The sequence below is a fragment of the Periplaneta americana genome, chromosome 11 (assembly GCF_040183065.1).
Source record: "Periplaneta americana isolate PAMFEO1 chromosome 11, P.americana_PAMFEO1_priV1, whole genome shotgun sequence".
NCBI lineage: Eukaryota > Metazoa > Arthropoda > Insecta > Blattodea > Blattidae > Periplaneta > Periplaneta americana.
This window is the reverse complement of record NC_091127.1, coordinates 76309121-76329561: the sequence shown is the minus strand read 5'-3', so window position 1 is coordinate 76329561 and position 20441 is coordinate 76309121. Positions and strand designations below refer to the sequence as shown.

Below are 20441 nucleotides of genomic sequence, written 5' to 3'. Positions count from 1 at the left end.
CCCTTTAGTGATCAGTTCTGATTTCCTTATTATAATAAAATTATACACTGACAATATTTCACACCCCTTTAAATTTTTTTCCCTAATTTTGGCCTCTTGTTTATCATTTTTCCTTTCTCTCTTCTTCCTCCTTTTTTCTGGCTCCGCTTTTTCTCTCCCTTCAACTTCCTCTTCAAGTTTTTCGTTGTTGTTTTCAGCTACATATTTTCTTCTTCTTCATTATCCTCTATATCCTACTTTCCTTCCTTACTTGTTCCATTCCCACTTCCACTTAATTCTCATACTTTATCCCTTTCTTTATTATATCCCCTTCTTCTTAATTCTTTTCCTTCAGTCACTCTCCACTTTCTTCGTTGTCCAACTTTTAGAGAGGGACAGCAGTATTTTCAATGATATTTTTTTACAATTTTAGCAGTATTATGTACATTCGTTCAGCATTAACACAAGAGAACAGATTCATATTGCTTAACCTTCCGTTCTTAGTTTTGTTTTCTAATGTTTTAGTTACTTACATCACTTTTAAAATAAATAATATACTGTCCTGACGTAAAAGAGCTGCCAGCACTGAATTAATATTAATTACGTATATTATTTTATCTGGCCACAATTCCTACCTCTATAGATATGTAGGTATATTATTATTATTTCATGCTTACAGATTTTATTACAAATACTCTTTGTTGCGGTTTAACCAGCTAACAACACAAATGTCGATGTATTTTAAAAGCATTGGTACCATGTATTTCCCCTATATAGCTGTGCAGTTTTAATATGTAGTAAAATATAATTAATATACGAAAAAATATAACTATTTAATCTTAAATTTAAATATAGGTTTTGTTGCCTAAGGAAAATTTTTTCTTCTATTTCCATTTTTAGTAGCACAACATTTAGTTGACATTTAGTTGACTGCTCTTTTCAAAATAGAATAATAATTTGGTGCCGGGATGATCCTTTAACATTTTTGGTGGACAAAGAATCTTTCGGGCAGGTTTATTTTGAGCACTTTTTCTTCATTTCCCTACCATTATTTTATCATCACGTATTAGAAACCTGTTCCCTGTTGTTTTCTTTATTTTGAGTACATTTGCAATTTAAGGGACTAGTAATGTGAAGGTTTCATTGCACTACGCAAGACATAATATAGTTATAAACAACGTCTTTATTTGAAAACTATTATTTGTCTTTCTTTTTGAGAGATATTATAGATAGTTAAAATAAGCATTTAATAATTTTTCTGTCTAAAAACTTATAGTTAAAAATGGATTATAATACCATTATATAATAATAATAATAATAATAATAATAATAATAATAATAATAATAATAATAATAATTAAACACGGGGAAACGTTTTCGACCAAGAACTGGTCTACATAAATTACATGGGAATACAATAAACTAAAAATTTACTTAGATATGTATACACAAAGTCATTATCAAGCGGCATAAGGTTTTGAATAAAAGTTAAAATTAAAATGAAGAAAGTTAAAATTAACAACTGCAGTAGCTAAAATATCATATCATAGCATAAGTGGGTTTGACATTAAATCTTATAGTGAATGGTTATGCTTAGACTACGTATTCCAGCTACATAAAGACTGAAGTTAAGGACACATTGAGTATATAATACGCCGAACACAGGTAATGCAACATATAAAGATGTAAACAAACAAGTTGTCGTAGCGTGTTCGTAGAGTACAGTCAACTCGCGACGTTCTGAAGCTATACTAGTAACACATGCTTGAGCCGTGATGTTCGTTTTCGTCGTGATCTTTGCAGTAAATAATAACGTGCATTCGTAAGATACGGAACTTGAACATATGCGGATATTACTTGAAATGATTTTATATTGCAAGAAATTCTTTCAATAACACATGACGTTATTGGTGCATGATGTAGTACAAGATATACCTATTATCTGATATTTTTCGTGTTTCATTAGGATGTTGCATATCGCTCATCACAGAAAACCCACTAATATTCTGTGTACTTTTCCAGAAATTTCTTAAAATGTACATTATTGAATTTATTAATTGGGATGTTGGCACTGAGCATTATGGTAGGATACACAAATCCATGCTAAACGTCGAGTTAATATGTTCATATTTTTCAGATTTTGATGGTATTGGTTCTATTTTTTTTATTTATTTCAGTAGGTTATTTTACGACGCTTTATCAACAGCTTAGGTTATTTAACGTCTGAATGAGATGAAGGTGATAATGCCGGTGAAATGAGTCCGGGGTCCAGCACCGAAAGTTACCCAGCATTTGCTCATCTTGGGTTGAGGGAAAACCCCAGAAAAAACCTCAACCAGGTAAGTTGCCCCGACCGGGAATCGAACCCGGGCCACCTGGTTTCACGGCCAGACGCGCTGACCGTTACTCCACAGGTGTGGACTATTGGTTCTATTGGATTACGTTTAAAACACTTTTTGTGCTTTTTGGTATTGCAATGTTTTTCAGGGAATTGATTTTTGTCACTTTTACGTTTATTTTACACAATTTACATGCAGTGTTGTTTGAAAATATTAGTTCAATAATAAGCTATCCTCAACTATTCCCTGCAATATTACATGCTTGAGCGTCTTACCTAAGGCATTTTACCTCTGCAATAAACCTTCAATCAGCCACTAAGATGTAGTTATTTAAATAATACGACTAGTAAGAGCAGTGATCGATAAGACTACTCACTATGACTGCGTCCCGATTTTGACTTTCTAGAGCAAGACTGGGCACCAAGAGCGGATTCTACTCTCTCACGGGGAGCCATATGACTTCTCTTCAACCCCTTTCTTCCCCGCCGAGCACCACGAAGCTTTGATGCCGTGACGGATGAATATTAAGCATTCCCGTTTAGAGCAGAACCCTGCACAACGGCCCAGCCCATGGGTTGCTTCCGCACTGCATAGCTCTGGGCTCCGCAGTGTCGCACGGAACTAGCTCGTGACGTCACTCAGCATCACCGCACGGGTCAGAGCGAACTGCTTGCAGAACGATTTTGCGCGTTGGGCTTGTATTAAGGCATGGGCCAAAATTTCCGCTTCTATCAGTTATTTATGAATTTATTTTGCGCGGGCTTGTGCTTGTGTGTGCTGGTCGATCAACGATCGGCTGCTGTTTCAAACGTTTTCGTTTTAGTTTTTTATTTTGGGTTTTCAAGATGATTCCAAATAATCACAAAGAAAATACACAGCCTCTGTGAGACTACTATTACACTACCAAAGTTCTTTCACAAAGAATATGATAACATCTTTTATCAAATATCTTTGATAAAGGATAGGAGTTGGGTTATATTACACTACATAAAATCTTTTATAAAAGATTTTGTGAAACATAACCTAAAATTAGGAACAAAAGCCCTCCGAACAATATTATTGTTCCACAACAGTGAACACGTGTTCCAAGTATTTGTTGATACTAATATTTACACGTTAAGTTTATAACACCATGAATGAAGAACAGCTACAATTAGTTCAATTATTACAATAGGCACGTTACTGGAAAAGAAACGTCTGTGGGCTAAACCCCTGATCACAATACAAATATGTGATCAGGGTCAAACTATGGATGACCAGACGTGATAAGAGAGGTATACATCAGAACTTATTTAAAGAGCTAAAATGCGAGTACTTGGAAAGTTATGCAAATTATCAGAAAATATTATTATTATTATTATTATTATTATTATTATTATTATTATTACAAAAATTATTTATTTACAACATTTCATTTCCTTCATACTCCGATATCAGAATTTTTGTGGTAGCAATAGTCCAGTTATATTTGCGTTCCGCCATATTTGTTTCAAGGTATAGAAATCATTTATCAAAGATAACAAGCTGAACTTACATTTTGTGAAAGAAACGTTTATAAAAGAAAACCCATTACACTGTCATATATTTTATAATATAATATATTTTATAAAAGATCTTTGTCAAAGAACTTTGATAGTGTAATAGCAGCCGGGAAAACCTTCATCACAGACACCGGCCTTGAAAGCATACATGCTAAAATACAGTCTCTCTAGAGAAAAAGTAGTAAAGGAGAAAATCTCTGCTGAGAGTTTAAAACAACAGAGTCGGATGGAAATTAAGGAAGTACCATAGGGAAAGTTTTTAAATATGTGTTCGACAGCAATGGAAAATAATTTAATTTTGTAATGTGTCCGGTATGCAAGTAACTGTATGCTCATACCACACGCCAAGCGAAAGCACAACCAATGCGTGCAAGCAGGAAAGCAGTAGAATGCAATCAACTGGTGCAGTGCTGAGCAGTGCTGCGGACTTCGGCTTGGAAGCCCTCTATATCGACATCTGAAATAATAACGTACCGAGTATGAAACTTCGGAGTTTTGAGTTTAAATTTTGCTGTTTTGTAAGTTGTTTTCTAATCTACCTATTTACTATGGCCATTTTGAGTTGTTCGTTATGCTGTTGCCCATCTACTGGTTTATCCGACTTTTACATCGGGGCTAGCTTACGTAGATAGTTGCTGTTGTGTAGATTCTTAACCAACATCAGATATTCTTATGTAATCAGACTTGACTCTTGTGCAAAGGTCGTCACTTCCAGATGACACAGGGTAAGGGACATATTGTACTGTGTTCTGTAAGGATGGGAAAATCTTTTCTTTTCCACCGTGTCCTCTTAATATAATTTTATTATGTAGCCAGATTTGCTACCACATGATCCATGAAGGAAAGTTGTTTAAATTATGAATTTAAATTCGTCGGCGGCAGGTTAGCTGAGCTGGTATAGCAATTGGCTGTAGACTGGAAGGTCTCATGTTTCTTTCCGAGTGGGGCGGGATGATTTCTCTCTAAACTTCCAGAAAGGCCTCAGATTCCACTCAGTCTCCTGCTAAATTAAATACCGGATCTTTGTTGAGGGTGAAGAGTGATAGGACCGTGGTGCCAAATAATTATAAACTCATTCTCGTGTGTCATGATAGCATGATTCCGCAACTCCATACACCATACGCCTTTATGACATATAGTGCGATGCGAGAACTAAGGAGAACTTACGACCAGTGGTGTATTTATAAAAAATAGTGCCCTGGCTCCGGGTTTTCGAAGCATAAGCCACAATTCTGTTTCAACAGAACCTGTTGGTTACAAATAGAAAACAAAATTGGAGCGACTTCCTGATCGCAAAGACAAAGTGATTGTTAAGTTTGTGAAGTAGCTAGATTTCACTATGTGTATGTATATGTATTTATCCACACTCCAAATGGGTAAATATGCGGTGGCAGTGGTATTTAATTACATTAAATAATGACAATTAATAAAAAAATACAGTTAACAATAGATTAATACTAGTAATAATTAATAATAATAATAATAATAATAATAATAATAATAAGAAGAAGAAGAAGAAGAAGAAGAAGAAAAAGCATCCTAAATTAAATGAAGCACTATCACTTAAAATAATATTTAAAGTACCTTTCAGCACTACACTCATTTCGCTGTCACTCACTGCACTGGAAGTACGACATATTTCACTGATACTATCCTGATTTCACTAACACTTCAAAAACATTTCACTGTTCAAATACTTTGCACTGCCACTATAAACTATAAAACTTCACTGACACAAACACACTTCACATTTCACTGACACAACACACTTCTTCACTGATACAGTACACTTCACGCTTCACTGATACAACACACTTCACACTTCACTGATCCAATACATTTCTTTACTGATACAACACTTCAAACAACAAAACTTAAATTACACCCTTTAAATTGTGTGTATAATATACTACCATCTATTAGTAAAGTCCTTAAGCCTATTATTAAATACATTTTTGGTTATTGGTAAAGCTTTACTAAGTCTGCAGGTAAAGCATTCCAGTCCCTGATAGTACGATTGAGAAAAGAAAACTTTCCAGTGTCCGTCCTCTGTCTTCTTTCCCTCGATTCATATGAGTGGCCATTCCTTGAAGAGTAATTTGGCGGCTGCAACCTATTTTATATTTCTCTCCAGGCAGGCTCACCTTTGTATGTTTTGAACATTGTCAATATTCCCGATGTCCGGGACTGGCGGGGTTTCCCGTGTTGAGTTAAATATAGTTTAAATATGAATAAAACTTGACTTTTTATGGTTGCAACATTCGTCGATAATATGAAAACCAGAAGAGTGTCCCATTGCCTAAAAAAACAGTACCTTGGCGCCTCCAGAGCCCGCCAGACCTGAAGTAACAGCCCTGCTTATGACTGCAAGAAATAAAATTCGTTTTTCTTTCGGTCTTAGCATTGTCGGTTTTTTTAGCTAGATAATATTAATTCTCGGCTTACAATAGATCGCGAACGTCTATTTGAACAAGGTGCAATGCATGGACTGAAGTTGGTGTAACATTTCTTAAAACGTCTCTTGAGCATTGGTCCGTGTTCCCAGAACCTCATTAAATTGAATGCTTGCACAGTTCTAGCCCTACATGAGATAAGTTTACTTAAAACAGAGTGAATAAATTGGACGCTCTTGTGCTCTGTTCGAGAGATATTGATTTAGTTTTGAGCGGGTCCACTCGAGGCTAAAATAAACCTTCTAGCCGTTGGATCGTGAAGAAGAATCCCACTTGGGAATACAGGAAGTGAACGGTTATGGGTTACGATTTTTATAGCTTTTATGGATGTGTATTATTTATGAATGATGGCTCTTTGTCCCATCAGATTCTTGTTAGGAACAGAGGAACACAACAAAGTTTTTTTTTTTTTGTTCTTTTCTCTGTGAACCACTTTACTCAGAGTTCCATTACAAGGTGAATTCTCAGCGGAGTCATGTCTGGATCCACAGAGAGACTCCATCCGATTCTATCATCTCTGTCAGAACCATTTCTAGGTCTTAGGGTTGAAAGAAATTGTTAATGATTGGTTACAAGCGACATTAAAAAGTCCATATTCATTATGGAAATATAGACATCACTCCTTCCAATACCCAAAACTTACGTTATACTAATTTACAAAATTCAGTGAATATTGTTTGTATGACCTCACAGGATTTACAATGATAAGATCTGGCAGGTGAGCATTGTATGTAGCATATGAAGCTATTAGATTTCATTCCTTTATTAATCTACTATTATCTATAAGTGAAATATTGTGAGAACATCACAATCCTGAACCTTTGCAATCGTCTCCTGTAATGTGACTCATGGTCTGTATCATTTTCGATGAGTTAGAAATATACTCAAAACTTTTATTTCCTTTGTACTCGCATTCAGCACAGCTACTCGTATATTCTCTGTTATTTCTGATGTGTCCATTTCACTTTTGACTTAACTTTAATACAATATCCGGAACAACTAACACAAGTCTGAAAGAATGTTGATGTAACAATATGCAATATAAGAACTTGTTCACTTTAGCGCTAAAAATAATTAAATTATCGTTCAGGTTATTTACATAAATTGTCGGAAAGCCAGTAACACAAAGCCGCAGAACATAGAAGGATAAAAAGCAGAGTGGTAAAATGGACTTTGATCGTTCTTCCACAGAATCGACTGGACCTTGATCTTTCTTATGAAGTACATGAAAACTTCAACGCTCATTATCGAGGACCATGATCGTTTTAACATAAAACTAGCTAGACCACATGATAGAACTCCCTTTCCACCATAAGATGGCATTATTAACTCAATTTCGATTTTTTATGGACTTCGTTTTTCCCGTGTACCCTTCATTTGTGATTCACGGTATTTGCAATTTTTTTCTTCCTTTTCGCACATACAGGCGACAGTGATAGTTAGTCCAAGTTCTTCTCTTTTGTGTATGTATTTACACAAATGAATCTTGTATATGAGAAAGTAACTAAGTCAAAAATTTCATTTTTTTGTTTTTCGTCTCAATTACCCAGTATGGCCAAACCCGATCGTTTGTCCCTTCTCCTTACGGGAGAAATAAGATATAACCATCAATTGTATTCCAAAGAAACGCTCTGAGTCAGTGACAGTTATATTCTTCGCCACATGTAGCACTTAATGACAGTTACCGTATTATACTATGAAGAGAACGTGTCTAGGTCTGGTAGAATAAAAACGATTTAAGGAGATTACACACTACTTTCCTGAGAGGGATCATTCTTTTCTACCCTGCGACGGGGACTTTATGGTCTTTAAGAAACAACTTTTTAAAAGTAGATCGGGTTTACTTCATTGAAGAGTACATGACGATTATTGTCAATAGCAAAGCAAGTGGATTTTACTATGAAACTAAAGTCATTCCCTTAGGGCAAGATAATAGTAACCCACAAAATGTTAAATTCAGAGATCTTTTGATCTATCTTATTTCCTTAGATATCTGATATCCTCTGTGTAAAAACAGGATGTTGGCACTACCAGTGTTAATTCTTAGTACTATCATTTTGCTAATTTCCAGCCTTTGGTGTCAAGTTGATGATGATGATAATAATAATAGTAATAATAATAGTAATAATAACAATAATAATGGTAATAATAATAACAATAATAATGATGATAATAATAATAATTATTATTATTGTTATTATTATTATTATTATTGTTATTATTATTTATTTACTTATTCTGCCAGAGCTAAGGGGAGTAGGCCTTCTCTTCCGCCCAGGCAATCTCTAATTGAATGCGATGGCTTACAATAAAAATTACATTAATATCTAGTCCATACAATAACTAGAAAGTGGTAGAAATAATGAATAATAAAAGTGAAAGTAAATAATGGAAGATAAGAAGTCTTAGTGAGATAATAAAAAACGTTGATAAGAAATAGCAGTGGTGGTGGTGGTGGTGGTGGTGAAATATTTAAAAATGTGTCCTCTAATAACTTATGCATAACAATTATAAATTGAGGAAATTGAAACAACTATTATCATTAACGAGAATTATTTGAAAAATACTTCTTTAGCTTATTCTTGAATTCGTTATGCCATTCCTTATATAATAAAAATAAATTGAATTCAATATATTTGGAATATGACCATAATAAGTGTTCAAACTAGTGAACATGGTATAGGATAAATGTTGGTAATATTGTGATACTAATAATATTATGATAGTTCTTTTTGATAATTTTTTACAATTTTACTGAGCGAGAGGAATATCAGTTTTTTGCGTCAACAGATTAAGGGAATGTTCGTGGACAATTTTCTGCACAAAACCGGTCCTTCTGTCGCTCAGTAAAATTGTAAACAATTCTCAAAAAGAACTATCATAATATTATTAGTACCACAATATTACCAACCTTTACTCTACATGATATACAACATTTCAGTATAGCTGTTCAAAACATGTGTACTCAAGATCTGATAGGATATGAACAGACTATCAGAAAATGAAGACAAAGATTTAGTACCGTCAGTGGCTTTTTACTATAATCAGAACCATAAGATAATAATATTCATGTAATATGGAGATAGTAAGTATTAAATTCACCATTTTGTAATATTGATTCACATATTGAGCTTTAACTAAAATAAACTTATTTCGCTCCAGATTATTTTCGTTTGTAATACAGTGATGAATTCCACAATTACATAATTTTCAAATGAATTACCATACAACAAAGGTTCAAAACTTTGTAGTTTTCCTAGAAAAAAAAAATATTTCCTTATTTTACTTGCGTTATACTGTTCATATCGTTAGTAAAATTACGAAAACAATTACATTTGTAGGTACATCTAGCAAAGAGTTAATATTAGTTTAAATTAATATTTGTGTGTTCTATTACGTTTTCGTGAAATTAAATAATAATGCGTGCTTAAATTTGTTAATGTTCTGGCGTGAGAGACGTGGCAACGTTCAGCAAGATTCTTGCAGCTGACGTACTCTGCACACATGTACAGATCAGCTGAGTTCAAACTCCCTGTCCATAGGTCTCCTGCCGAGCGGATGGCAGTTTAGTATAGGTATTCGATAAACAACTTACAATGTCATTCACAGTACAAGAATATAATGATGTGTTAATGTTTCTGAAGAAAATCGTCGTAATTCAAGTGCGGCAAGAAGGATGTACCGTCAACGTTTTCGGCAATAAAGGTTACCTAATCGACGAACTTTTGTAGCAGTTTCTCAACGAATATTAGAAACTGGGATTATCTCATCCCATTTCGAAAATCGTGGACCTCAACGACAGTGGACACGTGGAAAATCTGATATAAATCGGTATGTACAATTTTCAAATATAATTCAACGAGTTCGTATTGATACGAAAACAAACTGAATTTAGGCAATCACTTACGAATGGTTTATCTGTAAGAAATTATTTTTCGTCAGTTGTCATGTCCTAAAATATGACAAACTGTAAACTTTATGGGTGCTATTCATAGACATTTCGCAGCACGCGCTACGAGCGTACTAAGCTAGCCCCGGCTATCCACTGGTTATTTGTACAGAATTCAAATCATATCCTATCGTTAACACTGGTTTATGAATACGAAAAACTCTGATCATCCACCGAAAACCCGCGCTAAAAATGTCTATGAATACGGCTCTAAGTTTCTTTAAAAATGGTACTACTTTACGGAAGCGGGATAGATTAAAACGTTGGAGTCCACACCTGTGGAGTAACGGTCAGCGCGTCTGGCTGCGAAACCAGGTGGGCCACCTGGTTCGATTCCCGGTCGGGGCAAGTTACTTGGTTGAGGTTTTTTCCGGGGTTTTCCCTCAACCCAATATGAGCAAATGCTGGGTAACTTTCGGTGCTGGACCCCGGACTCATTTCACCGGCATTATCACCTTCATCTCATTCAGACATTAAATAACCTAAGCTGTTGATAAAGCGTCGTAAAATAACCTACTAAAATAAAATAAAAAAATTAAAACGTTGGATTAGAAAAAAAACGTTCATGAGATTTTGTGCACTAAACCATTATTGTTTGTTTTTAGACTTACAATAATTTAGTTATATATGATGTTACAGGAACAAAATAATAATAACAAAAATCAGTTTCCAAATAATCAATATTTATATTTTACACAATATAATACAAATAATCTTTATCGAACCTATCCCGTTTCAGTGAACGAAAACATATATTCTGAGGTTATGAAATGCAAATCTTTTACGAACATCACATAACATTTGTTTAAACAAAGAGAATGTTGTTTCTACGTTATACTGTATGACGTTACAGGGCATATTTATAATACATTACATCATTATTATTTAATGGCCCCATGCGTACCTGCTTACAATTCGACCTTGCTTACGTATCCACGTGACGTAACAGATGAAGCTACCAGACGAAACTACTCGATCCTCTGTACGTTTGGGAGCGAAAATGCGCTGCCTATTAATAATACACAAAGAAGCTATTAAAGTATGTTGTAAATGAAGATGCTTGAACATTTTATACTGGTATAATATCATATCCAACACACTCTTGTGCGACTAATGATCATGAATAAGAACAGGACTGTTGAATGTTTTCTTCTGAACAATGATGCTAATATAATACTTATGGCATCGTTATACCAGTTTATAGAAGAGCGATAAACCTAAACATCTGTCGACTCGTGATGGGAACATTCGTAATCGTCAAGAATCATTCGAACACAATCACACTGTGATAAAATCGTTATTATCTGTTACAGCGATTTTCCAGGAGGTCTCACAGTTCGGAGCTCTGACGAGAAAATGCTGTAAAGGCTGGTCCACAATAAACCGGGAACGAGAGGCAGAACGAGAATGGGAAACGAAGAACGTGAACTTGAAGATTTTTGATTCACAATAAACCGAGAACGAAACGGATATGCATATCGATATGCAGCGCTGTTAATAACGATATGTAAAGTCGATATTACTCATTCTAATGTTATTTATGTATACTTGACCAATGGCATTCTCTCATGAGTACAAGTCAACCAACATAAACACGGGTTAACCAACTTCAAAATTTAAGACACAGAATATTTAAGAAATCGGTACAAGTGGTAGTCTGGTCACATATACACGTAGCACATAATATCGGAAGTGATTCTTCTGTTTTTCTGCTTTAGTTACAAGCAATGACCTCGTTGCTACAAAATATATGACGACCAAATAGCTTTTTGATGACAACAGAATGAATCTAGTAGGCTTGATCGGAAACGAGAAATGCAAAGTTAAAGTTTGGCCAACTCTCCGTTCCCGTTCCCGGGCTCCGGAAAACTTCTCGTTAATTGTAATACTCACATTTAAATATATATATATATATATATATATATTAAAATCTTCCATTCTCGTTCTCCTTGTTGTTCCAGGTTTATTTTGAACCAGCCTTAACGTGATGTCAACACGACATCGGATCTTCATGTAGATTACCACAGAGGATAACAATTTAACGTGTAAATATCACTTCCTTTGTGGTATCCGAGCCTTCATGCAATGTTAAACCTGCACTTCAGTTTCACCATTGTAACAGTCTATGTTTAAAAAGGGAGAATGAGTACAGGGGGTGTCTGCCAGAATGTTGATAAAGTTTGAACATTTTGTACAACATTTCCAAGATTCTTTATCCTCGTGTTACACTTTTACAACTTGCCCGTTTGTTTTCGTTCATGAGAATTTAGAGATGAACAAAAAATATCATATAGGAGTGTCCATATGGCTGTGCCCTAGCGATTCATTTTATTCCAAGAGTTCACACAGACTCATTTTTCCAGTTCCTCCCCCACTCCGGTTTTTTTCTCTCATTTATTACAGCCCCTCTCTCCTGGGAGCTCTCTGATTTCTGCTCTCCCTCGCAGAGGGTTTTATGGGCTCTGCCAATGATGAAGAGAAGTTCCAGCCTGTCTGCCGCACTGCTAACCGACCATAGTTTCGCAATTTCCTACATTAATTTGTCTTCCTGTGCAATTAGAACTGCAGCGGAATTTTGTGCTGCTTAGATGTTTGTTGTGCCTCACCGTCAATTAAAAGTTAAAAGAACATCATTTCAATCTTTAAATTTAATTGGGAAATATTGCCTCTTCATCAGCTGAATGTCTTTATAATTAACTCACAGAATATATACTGTAGGAATCGTAGTATATTCGTATGTATTTCTTTAATAAAGCTCATTTCCTGTGTCTAAGTCTCGGAGTAATAGATTTATAGATATTATGAGGAAAGTCCATCAGTCAGTATAGTAGAAAAATCTACACTGACGGAGATACGTAGAGAAACACGACATATTATGACAATAATATTCTTTTCATTATAAGTAGGCTATTACCACAGTCTAGTGTATATATACTCACAAAGCTCAATACGTAGTAAATATGCATCCATAGATAGTTGCTAGCCACTAGGATCGCTACTATCGCCTCATTACAGACAATGCGAAATAGTACCGGCACAGTCTATTGTTCCTAGCACCCTCACAACTCAAGCTTCGTGACTTTATTATATACTAGACTGCTATTACTGAGCTCATATACCCTGAAAATATCGAATTCAGTCATCAGTAAATATAGAAACTAAAATAAAATTAACTACATGATAATACAGTTTTTTACATAGCAATTTCGATTATGACACATTCCGAAGGGCAGTCTATTTTTCGATAACCAATAAATACTGAAGTCAAAATCTGTCGTCGTTTGTAATGTTCCAATACCCGCACATTTATATAAGCCAATCAGAGAAGTCGGCGATTAAAGACAATTGAATCAGTGTCGAATTTTATTTTGTTGTTTATGGACAGATGAAGTAAAACAGTAACCCATACCCCATCTAGAAAGGGCTCACGAGACAAATTATTTACAGGGCTGAGCACATAGAACACCAATAAAAAGAAAGGATGTTCGACTGACGTTTGAGATCTTACACTTAAAATATATTATTTGTTTTCAGTATATATTTTAAACAATAACCGGTCTTTCGGTTATTGATGAAAATGTCCGGATATCAGGTTAAAGCGACAAGAAAAAGAGTGGTAATAAACCGGTTAGCCTTATGATAATAACCTGTTATTTTTACCCATCTCTAGACTAACACTCACTCCTTCAGTCACAAGGGAAGGCTGAAGACTTGTAAACCATCTACATGCAACATAACGTAAGTAATTCAACTTGGAACATCTAAATCCTTAGGCTAATACTTCTTATTACGTTATTTACAGTAATTTAAAATGATAACCTTTAATTTTCCGTAATTCAACCGCTGACCCTTATCTAGGCTGGTGCAATATCAAGACTTACAGTGGCACTGTGCTTCAATTGATGTTTGTCTAGGCCACGGTCACATTTGCCATATTTCAACATCAATATTATCGCAGGTTACTAAATGACACATGATGATGCAATTCGAATCAATAGATTACCGTCTGTCATGATGTAAATTCTGCTGTGTTCACATAATGTGTGTATGTATATCCAATGCCCACCCACTTCACTTGCGTGATTCGGGTTCCGCATACTGCGGACACATGGCAGAACTGTGACCCATTTTCTAGTTGTACACCACATCGGCGGGTCACACTGTACATGATGTGTATCTGTGGAGAGTTATGTCGTGTACTAGGGTGAGTGTATGTATAAATATTCGTGTAAGTGCAGTGCCTGGAATTTGTGATGATGATAAAGATGAGGAAGGTAGAAGGGGAAACCCGGTGCCGGTACGTAGCCTACTCCTGTAGAATAGCACCAAGGAGGCCGCTAGGCTTAACGTCCTCATCCGAAGGACGAATCACTATCAATAGTGACATATGCTTTCTCTTCATATGCACTGCGGAGAGATTTGGGATTTAACCCGGCATATTGGCACACAATCTAGTATTTAGAAGTTGTGCACCGCCATCTCTCCGTTCACATAATGTAAAAGTATTAATATTGAACATTGTGATTATAATATGCAGTTTGATTTTGTCACAATAGTTCCTGAGTAAGTATAAGTTATATACGCAAAATTTTTCAATTTTTTAATTGTTTGTAACAAAGTACAATTTAATTATCCAATTAGCCTAATTATTTACATTTACTTTATCAATAGTAGTACAATGTTTTAACATAGTGTAAATGTTCTTTTTGATTCTTTTTTAAATTCATATCATGTGTCACTGGAACTTTTAAAATGTATGTATAATTTTATCATATCAATGTAACTTCATTTTAATGTTTTTATTTTTTATTTTAGGAGGTTATTTTACGCGCTTTATCAACATCTTAGGTTATTTAGCGTCTGAATGAGATGAGGATGATAATGCCTGTGAAATGAGTCCGGGGTCCAGCACCGAAAGTTACCCAGCATTTGCTCATATTGGGTTGAGGGAAAATCCCGGAATAAACCTCAACCAGGAACTTGCCCCGACCGGGAATCGAACCCGGACCACCTGGTTTTGCGGCCAGACGTGCTACCGTTACTCAACAGGTGTGGACCATTTTAATGTAACGAGTTGAATATTGTAAGTTCAATTTTAATTCCGCATTGTTCTACATTGTACAGACTGGAAGATCGTTATTTTCAAACACGTTACAATGAACATACAGCCATAACCAAACCACACAGCAATTCAACCTGCGCAGAACACATCACAAACTCCAATCATAACTACAGTAACATAGACACTGACATGAAAATACTACATATCCAGCCAAAAAAAACAGAAACTTCACACTCTAGAACAATATGAAATTTACAAACGCACAAAAACACACCCACAACATATCGTGAACAGTCAAATGGATTTCAAAACACACACCCTTGTCGACATAATAATGAACACATACCATCACAACAAGTAACCAGAAGATAGCTCTGGAACTCACTAAGCTTCGGAGAATGACGCAAACCATGTGGAAACTTGTCAGCCAGATAATTTATTAAGGTATTAACACAGTAAAGCCGTTATTACTTGTACAAAAAGTTAGCCAGTGTAACTAATAGTATTCATGCGTTATTATAATGTTCAAAAATGAGTTCGGTAAAATAAGCAACCTCATGATGCCGGATTGGTGAAAGTACTCTTTAGTTTATTACAATAAATACCATTAGAATAAGTTATTGATTATTCAACCCTACTTAGACACTTAATGATGGATCACAATGAATTTGTCCATATAATTATGAGTTAGTATATTAATTTTAAGACAGATTGCTACTATTCATTATGAAATAAAAATATAATTGTGAGTATGCTGCTATTAATTATAATTATATGATAAAATACGCTGGAGGTTACGGATTGATAATAACCCATTCTATACAGTATCAAACTTCACACAGAATTTATTTTTATTTTTCGGTCAAACATAAATTATATGAGATAAGTCATTACACCAGCATCTATTCTAACATATGCGTAGTCAACTTTGTTGAAGCGTATATTGAAGTATAAACTTGTGTTGAAGTAACGTTCTTTGAAAATAATATATTTTTGAAACGTGACTACTGAGTTTGGGCTATTTGTTGAGTTGGCAGCATTTTTACCGACTCTTACTTTCTTCGTTTATTCATTTTCAGAAGTTGGATCTCATCAGTAGAAAGAATTAAAGCATTACTCCGTTCTTGGTTTGTAAAATGAAACCCTTCTTAAAGTCTTTTGAATTTGTCCAATTAGTCTCAACGGGGGGGAGAAGTCAATTCCTTTCTTAGTTAAGAAATACATAGCTTTAATGACTCTTAATGGAGGGGATGAAGGAGAAATGAAAGTGATGAGACCGGAAAGAAGCGTATATGATTTTGTTTGAAACGTGCAGGAATTATGCTTTAATTTAATTATAATTTTGGTGTATGGCACTCGTGTTTTCATTGTTAAAACTTTTCAGTACAGATAACATTGTAAGTATTGAGTAGGACAGACTTAATTTAAACTACATTTAAAATATTCACTTCAGTTACATAAGGTATATGATGTGAATTCGTTCGTATTCTGTATGACCAGCATTTTTTCATTAGAAGTTCCAGCTTCACGTAGGTTACACGTCATCTAGTGATAACAGATAACCCTTCATTTAACATTTCTGTCTGCTAAACTTCAGATACAGGCAACGATTATTCGGCTATAAAGGAAAAATAATGGAAACGATGAGTGAAAACCGAGGTATTAGTAAAATATCTGCCTCAAAATCGGATTCATAAATTAAAACTTCACAGGATTTTCACAAGATAAACGAATTTTAATAATTTAAGAAAACTTATACCATAAAACATTTATGGTACTTATTTAATAAAATTATTTTTTGCGTTTTTATATCATTTTTTAGTTGAATAAATATATTGTCTATTTTTTTTAGTCAATGACATCGCATAATATTTAAGGATTTATTCCTTTATATTACATGTAATGTTTTTATGAACGTCCAGCGACATCATTAGATAAAACTTTATGAATAGGCAATATTTTAACCTCAAATTTGTCAATACATGTACATCAAACATCAATTATAATTATCACTAAATAAAATAGATAAAACAATAAAATAAGAATGAGTTGAGTTAAAATCTAGATAAAATATGTGAGAATACAAATATTTACGAAATATATTACGGCTTTTGACTTATATTTTAAAAAGTGTGCGCATAATTTCTTAATGTAAGTGAAAGCTCGCTTACAATGTGACCCATTATACGATTATTTAAAATGTTTAATGTTTACATTCGTTGTTTACCTCAAATAAAATTGTGGGATATTATTTTAAATAGAATAAGTCAATTGATATATGTTTACACTGGATTGGATATACATCAGTTTACAATTTATGTTCAATTAGGGTTATTACAATGAGTTTGTAGTTTTCAAAAGTAAATGGTAAAATTATAATATGTTACATGTGTTCTGGTGTTAGTATTATAGTACAGTGTATATAATACTAATAGTTAGTAACATACCTATTAGTTGTTTATTTTAACCATGTCTCCGTTTGAGGACAGGAACGACTTAATTTGAATAAAAGTAACCCGATTCTGGCTGACTACGATGAATTTGAGAAGACACATACTGAGATGGAGTGGACGAAGAAGTTTCACCTTGGAATTTGTTTTATTTGTTCCGGGAGAGTCCGGGAACTTCGACGTGAAGACGTCAGTAGACCGAGAAGTGCCGCCATGAATTTTTAAAGTTGTAAAAGATCGCATAGTGTTTATCATAAACTCACACGTTTTCAGTGAGGGCTTGTCAAGGCCAGTGTTTTCGAAGTAGATGCTCTAATGACAAGAACTACAATACTTTACTATAAAAATACTGGTGGGTTTTCGTACACCTAGCGACATTCAACTTACGATCACTTTTAACTTTAATCTAGCTTTATTGAACACAGTACGTTTACTGTGACATGAGGTGAGCACAAAACGTGATCGATCACATGTCACCGCATTGACACAAATAAAACATTCATGTTCCAAGCGGCATCAGATCCCAAAACAATGGCTTTCGTACAACGCTAAAGCAGCGCGTATTATCTATTACCAGCACCACAGTCCGCTTGAAATTAAAACATATTATAAATTATTATTATTATTATTATTATTATTATTATTATTATTATTATTATTATTGTTATTATTACTCAGTCGTAAAGTAGGCGAATAATTTACTGTACCTCTGCACCTTAGTGTTGCTCTTTGATTTTCTTATATCCAATCTTTCCAAAATTCCAGGTATTAAATTTTCTTTTGTCGTCTTTGAACATGAAATATAAAAATATATTCTCTCCTTTTTCTTTCATTAATTTTATTTCATGAACAGAAAATGTTACATTCTCTCTTAATTGCCTCATTTCGACTCTCACCTAACGCAATGTAATCGTTGCAATTTTGTCTTAAATTCTATATTCCATTCAGTAGAGGCACATGGAGAAGAGAGAATTCTTCTTTATGCGTGTATTTGTATCTTGTTTTTATCTTTTTATATAATATTTTGTTTGTATTCTATTCTTATTTCTGTATAGATTTAATAATTTTCTTTTCCATTTTTTGTGCAGGTAACCGCCTCCCTGTGACGTGGAACCGTTAGTTGGGAGGATTTGAAGCGTTCGCAGAGGTCAGCACCAGCACCAGGTAGCTACAAGAACCACAATGGCGGCCTTTGTGGCGAAGCAGATGGTCGGCAACAAGCTGAACGCCGTTAAAGGTAGGGATTTTTTTACTTCAATGTTAGGAGTTTAGAGAGAAGGGAAGCAAAATAATGAAGTTGAGATGATTCATTGCCTTTCAAATAATTTATTCTGCAGCATCTTCAGTTTTTCCTCTAACCGAATGTGTATTTGATAGCATTTCGCTTTCACTTCATTTCTTTTAATTGAAGTTAAACATTGATGTATAGTCAACTGGAGTGCCAACCTTATATTAATGTAACTCGCAGCCGTTTGCGATACTATCCAAAAGTGGGAATAAAATAATGTTTCGACCAACCCAGAGGAAACAAAAGTGAAATATACAGAATGTAAGGGGTATAAGTGCCGTCCTTTTCACAGTCGTCCGGGGACTCCACAGGATAAAAAATTATCCTTACAATATAGGGTCAAACTTGATAGTTTTCCCAGAAAAATATATTTCTTTTCTTATTTTATTTGCATTATACTGCTTATATCGTTAGTAAAATTACGAAAACAATTACATAGTAGGTATATCTAGCAAAGAATTAATATTAGTTTAAATAAATATTTGCGTGTTCTATTACGTTTTCGTGAATTTAAATAAAAATGCATGCTTAAATTTGTTGATATTCTGGCGTGAGAGACGTGGCAACGTTCAGCAGGCAAAACACTGTACAGACGTAAGTACGAATCAGCTGGCCATAGATCTACTGCCAAGCGGATGACAGTTCGGTATATGGTATTCAATAAACAACTACAATGCCATTCACAGTGTAGGAATATCATATGTTATTAATGTATGCAAAAGTCGTCGTAATTTAAGTGAGGTAAGAAGGATGTGCCGTCAACATTTTTACTCAAAGAAGATTACCTCAACGGTGAACTATTGTAATAGTTTTTCAACGATTTTTAGAAACTAGCAGTCTCTACCCCGTTTCGAAAATCACATAACCAGAAATTTGTTTAAAAATGATACTGCTTTACGGAAGCTGGAGAGATTAAAATTTTGCATTAGAAAAAAAGGTTCGTGTGATTTTGTGCAGAAAACCATTATGGTTTATTTTTTAGATATGTAATGAAAATGGAGCAATATTGTTACATAAAATGTAAATTTACCATAACCTATTCTTCTATTCATCCTTCAACAAAACATTATGACAATCGCTTGCAAAATTAATATTGTGTTAAATCAAAAATACTCTTTAAAGTAAAGAATACTGTAATTTTTTCCTTGATTTTAATGCAGATTAGAATAATTATGATTTCATGCTTCAGTGCACTTCGTCACAGATGCTTCAAATGATTTTGAAGGTTATGTTTGCGAATCAACTGACGCCTCTCTTTTAACTACCCATGTCTTGAATAATTGCAATGGAAAATTTGTCCCGACGCTGAGTATCGAACTTGACCTTCGGCTGAGTATACCTTAAGTAGGCTGACAAGACGTCAAAGGGGAAATAACTGAG

General features: G+C 34.4%; 1 long non-coding RNA gene across 2 annotated transcripts in view; it reads left to right on the top strand.

The window, feature by feature from the left end:
• The window catches only part of LOC138708610 (uncharacterized), a 545983-nt gene extending 526972 nt beyond the window's left edge, over positions 1-19011 (top strand). For both annotated transcript variants that reach the window (XR_011334716.1, XR_011334717.1), the window contains exon 3: positions 18862-19011. This is a non-coding gene — a long non-coding RNA (uncharacterized lncRNA). The remainder of the gene's footprint in view (positions 1-18861) is intronic.
• The last annotated feature ends 1430 nt before the right edge of the window (positions 19012-20441 follow it).